Source organism: Dipteris shenzhenensis, chromosome 10, assembly GCF_047967505.1.
Source record: "Dipteris shenzhenensis isolate YYH24624 ecotype China chromosome 10, Dip_SZ_1.0, whole genome shotgun sequence".
Classification (NCBI taxonomy): domain Eukaryota; kingdom Viridiplantae; phylum Streptophyta; class Polypodiopsida; order Gleicheniales; family Dipteridaceae; genus Dipteris; species Dipteris shenzhenensis.
In genome coordinates, this window is record NC_141605.1 from 58,042,422 (window position 1) to 58,048,421 (window position 6,000).

Here is a 6,000-nt window from a genome sequence, read left to right on the forward strand (position 1 = left end):
TGGAATCTCTTCTAAACCTTGGAATTCCTTCTAACCCTGGAACCTCTTCTAAACCTTGGAACCTCCTTCTAAACCTTGGACCTTGTTGTAAACCTTGGAACTTCTTCTAACGCTGGAACCTCTTCTAAACCCTGCAACCTCCTCCTAACCCTTAAACTCTTCCTAAACCCTGCAACCCCCAATGAAGACGAAAGCCTTCATTACCTCAACCATGATGATACACGTTCCTTTTATAGTGGAGCCCTATGCTAAGGTGATAGGAGTGGTCACATGAAGTGCCTGTGGAGCACTGTGTGTGCCTGCAGAGGGTCAATGTGCCACGTGGCACTGATGATGTGGCATTGATGATGTGGCATAGATGACATGGCAGATGATGTGGAAGATGACATGGCAATGATGACATGTCACTGATGATGTGGCGAATGATGTGGCACAAATGACGTGGTAGATGATATGTCACTGATGATGTGGCACGGTGACATGGACTGCATGATAGAAGCGAACGGCTTACATGTATGTCAATGTGGCTGAGTTCGTAACTCACGCGAACGAGTAGTCCAATTTGAGTCCACTCGTGTTTTCTTCACGGATGAATTTTGACTTCATTGGTCAATCGCATTTCACATTTTTGTTTGTAGGTTCGCTTTGTAGTTGCTATTGTTGTTATGGCAAAGGGGTGCAAGAGAAGGCGACATGGAGTGGTGCCATGCAACACCTATTTGTGGGTAGTGCAGAAACCACCCTAAGCTACCCATATACTACAAACGACAACCCCAATATATTTGTAGGTGACAAAAAGCCATGTAACGCTAGATACAAAAAATACCCTGCTCTTCCTACGGCTTAGGGTTTAGGGTTTAGGGTTTGGGGTTTAGGGTTTGGGGTTTAGGCTTTAGGGTCTAGGGTCTAGGGTTTAGGGTTTAGGGTTTTTAGGATTTAGGGTTTAGTAGGGTTTAGGATTTAGGGTTTAGGGTTTAGGGTTTAGGGTTTAGGGTGGAGGAGTGATTGCATGTAAATGTATTGCCACCAAGATTCCTATCTCTCTCAACTCCCATCCCACTAAAATTGATTTCTATCAATTAGAATCGCAAGGAGTGGATCTTGTTATAGGCAATGACTTCCTCAATCGCCATTTGCCATTCGGATTCTCCACCGACCAGATGGCCCTCTTAATTGGTGGAGTTCTTGTATAGATCCCGGCACGAGAAAAGATTTGCAAGGTCCTCAAGCCGTATGAAGAAGACCTTGAAATTGTAAATAAGAACACAGTCGGACAATCTCCTCCTCCTTGTGATCCTCCTGCAGAATTCCTTGATACTCCTATTCCTTCCTCGGTAAACCAGCATCTTCAATTCAGTCCTCCTCCTGAGGCCCAAGGTATTCTGTCAAATGAAGAATTGGAACAATATGTTGCTGATATGCTTCACCAAGATGAACAGAAACTCGTACGCAAAGAGGCACATTCTTTATTTCTTTATGAAGCACTCCAACAGATGCACCAGAGATTACTAACTGATTGTAGTCATGACTCCTTGACTTCTTTTAAGCATGTGTTCCAGCATCAAGTTTTCTTGCCCCTGAAGGGAGGTTCCAAACCATACAAAGAAAGTCCTTATGGGTTTACACAAGAAGATCGCCAGCTCTGTAATCAGGAAATTGCTGAGCTTCTACAACAAAAACTTATCTGGGAATCTCACTCACAATGGACTGCTGCTGCATTCTATGTTAACAAGCATTCTGAGCAGAAGAGAGGAAAAAACAGGCTTGTCATCAATTACAAGCCCTTGAACAAGTGTTTGGCCTCTGTATCCTATCCTCTGCCAAATAAGGAGTATCTCATGCAAAAGATCAGTGGTGCTACAATATTTTCTAAATATTGTTCTTCTTGAGAAGATCGATGATAAGGAAGTAATCTGTGCTTTTCGCTCAGGCCTTTTTCAAGGAGCTGAACGGAATTATCATTCAATTGAAAAGGAAATCCTTGCTGTAAAAAAGGCCATCCAAAAATTAGAACTATTCATTCTTAACAAAGCCTTCATAGTCCAGACTGACAACCAGAACTTCAAGACCTTCTGCACACGAAAAATTGACAAGCAGATCGGATGCAGGCGTTTAGCCAAATGGCAAGAGTTTTTCTCAATGTACGATTTCTTGGTAGAATGGAAAAAAGGAAACACCAATGTTCTCCCCGACATGCTTTCCAGAGAAGGTGCTCCTTACTGGGCCCAGCATAATGCTGGATTACTCAACCCCACCTGCAATGGACCGGCGGGCTAGTAATACCTTATCCAAAAAAATGTAAAGGTGATTAGACACTGTCTGCTGTCCCAGATAAGACCTTCACCTATCATAAGAATGGTGATTAGACACTGTCTGTTGTCCTAGATAAGACCTTCACCTGTCACGATAAAGGTACTCCACTAAAGTGATGAAAGTGCGCACACTTGTACCAATATTCCCCACTACCCTAGTGCACCTTTTCCAAGAGCACTCACTCAGTGCCCCACTTAGAAACATCATGAAGGGAACTCCTTCAGTTGTATATAAAGGAAGCCTCAGGCTCATTCTCGACAGAATTTGCCAGAGCCTCTAAGCCCTCTTGAGCTTCCAAGACTCTGGGTGTAATCCTTTTGCTCTTGCTCTTGAATATATTGCTAAGCTTCCAAGTATCCTGTTTCTCAACTCTTGTTGCATCTGCATGCCTACTCCTTATTTTCTTCTTCCTAATGCCAACATCCCATTTCGCATCACTTACGAGTTGTTTTATGCTCCCTCTCTTACCGCTTGCGATTGCCATACGTCCCCTGTTACTCCATATCCTGTTTATGTATGCTTCATCCACGCCTCATCTCCTGCCTTCCAATTCTCACTTCCATTAGGCATCATACTAGGTTCTAGAACCTGGTCTGCATAACTTCCCTCCGCTCCATCATCGCTTGCTAAATACTAAATTCCACTGATCAATTAGGCCTTCCACCCTTTTCGTATCAGAGCCTTGTCTTCTTGAAGTTAGATCGTTCCAAAAGTCACTAAAAGAGCTCCCCCGTTGAGGCCAGTGAGAGCCAGTTTGTGGTTGAGCCGAGTTGTGTGAGGAATTCGTCTCAGTTCAAGAACCCGAAGCTTTCCTATCACTATGGCCAAGGCTATTCGTTCCCTCTCTGCTCGTTTCTCTTCTCCCCGATTTGCATCCACTTCCACTGAGCTGACCTATTCGAAGAATACTTGGAACCTTCCCCTGATCGACCCTGAAGAAGTTTACAAAATTTCGGCTTTCCAGTTCAAGGCTTTACAGCACATCAAGATCTCGGAAGTCTGTATAAATATCGCCGATGAAGGGAACACATGTGTATACTTGCCTTTGTTTTCTTCTTCCGAGATTAACACTTTCAAGAGTTTTGGCTATCAGTACATACATTATGGATGTTTCGTCTTAGCCATAGAACCACTGTTTAGATCTGGCGTTAATGCCACCTGCATGGTCAGTCTTGTAGATACTAGGAACATCCATATTAAAGATGCACGCATTGGGTTAGTTCATGGTTCCCTTAACAAGGAACCTATATACACTGTTGTCTACCCCAATTTCAAAATGTCTTTACACGACCCGCATCTGTCCACTGCACTTTGCCTCTATGTACAGGTCAAAGGTCTTAGCATGAAGCCTAGGTCTAAACATTGTGCCATACATGTCAGATCTATGAATTACTTAGTCTCCACTATTAATCCCATCCCAAGGAATGTACATACCCCCGAAGAATGTGTTCTCTATGGCAGCACAAATGCAGAGGTTACTCGATTGCATTTTGATGCAGTACCTATGCCAAACAAGTGGGAGATGGACTACAAGCAAATTGTGGATGAATCATCCTCTCAACTTCCCCAGTTTCAAATAGAAGACTCCACTTCTCGTGCCATCATTCGACGCAAGTCCGCCGGTGATCACTCCAAGAAAGTTATGCATCTTTCCTTCCCTGCCTCTTCCCAAATATCTATTGCAGGAATCTCGGCCACTGAGCAAGATATTGCTTCAGAGCACTCCATGCCTTCTGAGAAAGCTGAAGTAGTCCATGATTGGGTCACTTCTACTACTGTAGCCAAATATCTAGCAGACACCAGTCTGCAATACAGAAAGTCCACGGCTGTCAATCATCATCCGCAATTGCATTCCAACTTTGATGCAGTGACAGATCGCGTTGCACCAATGATGATGTTCACACCAACGTCATGGCCCAAGTCTTCCGGATTTCAAGCTACCACTACTGATGGAGCTAAAAAGTCTATACATGATCCTTATGCACTGGTGGCTAGTGAACTCTCGACACTTGAGGTGCTAGTTGAACAGCAACAGCTCAACTGGTGTAATTCCCACAACTTGGCCATCCAGGAATGCTTAGATGCCTGCCAGCTAGAATTATATGATCTACAATTAGCTATCAACAGACTGGAAGCCAAGGTAACTTCTATGCTCCGAGAGTTACCCTCTGCTGTACAATCTGATACTCCTCAATCCTCTTCTATGTATACTGCTTTTCCTCGCCCGTTGCCTCCTTCATCTGCCAGTCCTTCTTATCTCACCTTCGAGTCTACTCCCTCGCTGATGTTCCCCTCTCCTGACCTTTTCATGGATGTGGAACTGACTGATGAATCGCCATATGCTCCTACTGAATGGCTCGATCTAGCACATCCTATTGTTCGGACGTTTAGATGGACTGACCAAGATGAGCAAGCTCATGATCCACCTATAGATGTTATTACCTTGGATCCTAACTTATTCTTCCCTCATCTTGACATGCTTGCTCTTGGCCCAGTGGGAGTTCCACCTCCGCCTACTGAAGAAGACTCTACTCTGTCACCAAGTACATACTCTATTCATTCCTCTACCTTGTCTCCTTTCTTGTATATGAACCAAGAGCCTAAGTAGGAACCTATGGAAGAGGAACACGCCCATGATTCACATGGCCCGCAGCAGCCTTATTGGCATGGTCAACACACAGTGTACTACGATTCTCCTGGTGCCCAATTCCTTCGCGGTGAGTTTCAACCTCACTATACTGATGGCACTATGGATGAACCAGGTGATCTCTGATATCGTATGCAACATAAGTCTTTCCTTGGCTACATTCTCAATATTGATGCTGCTACTCCGCAAGCCATGAAAGACATTCTCAAGATTTTCTATGGACATATGATGTCCCTTGTCACCATTTACCATTGGAATCCCAGAGATGCTGCAGTAGAAACAACAAAGGGCTTTACAGGCATAATAGCAAACTGGTGGGAATTCCTTAGTGATGAATCTAAGGAACAAATCTTTTCAAGCCTTGATGATAACAATCAGCCCAACGCTCCAGATGCCCTGATTGCTGCCATATCTAATTAGTTCTTTGCATTAAAGCTCTGCGATTTGTTTCAGCTTGATACTTACAACTCACATGTCCAACAATTGGTTTATTGAGCTGGCATCTTCGCAGACACTTTAGCAAAGCGGCACTATCTTTACAGCCTGCCCCATAGGCTTGGTGACGCTGTCATGACTCTCATTGAGGCCCAAACCAAAATTGTCAACATTGATAATCGGCCAACTAAGATGCACAAAACGGTAGCCGGCTTCACCTTCACCAATCTCTTTCAACTTGTACAAGTATATATACGGAAGCAATGTACAAAATAAGACAAGCTTAAGAAAATAGGCCTCGTCTCCCCTGCAATTTGCCAATAGTTTGTTGGCCACAGCGACTTTTGTCCTCCAACCATCTTTGGTCGATTTGTTCCGCCGATCCAGGAAATCTCCCAAATGCAGTTGTGGCAGTACTCAATTTCCTAGACTCCGAAAACTTCGCTGGTGCAGACACTACCAACGTCGCCCTCAACGTTTTCTGCGCAATCGTAAGTTCATCACTCAACGCAAGAATTCCGCATGTTTTGTTTGTGGGAAAAAAGGTCATTTTGCACGCGACTGTCCACAACAACCTCGCAACCCCTAGCAGAAACAACTCAAAG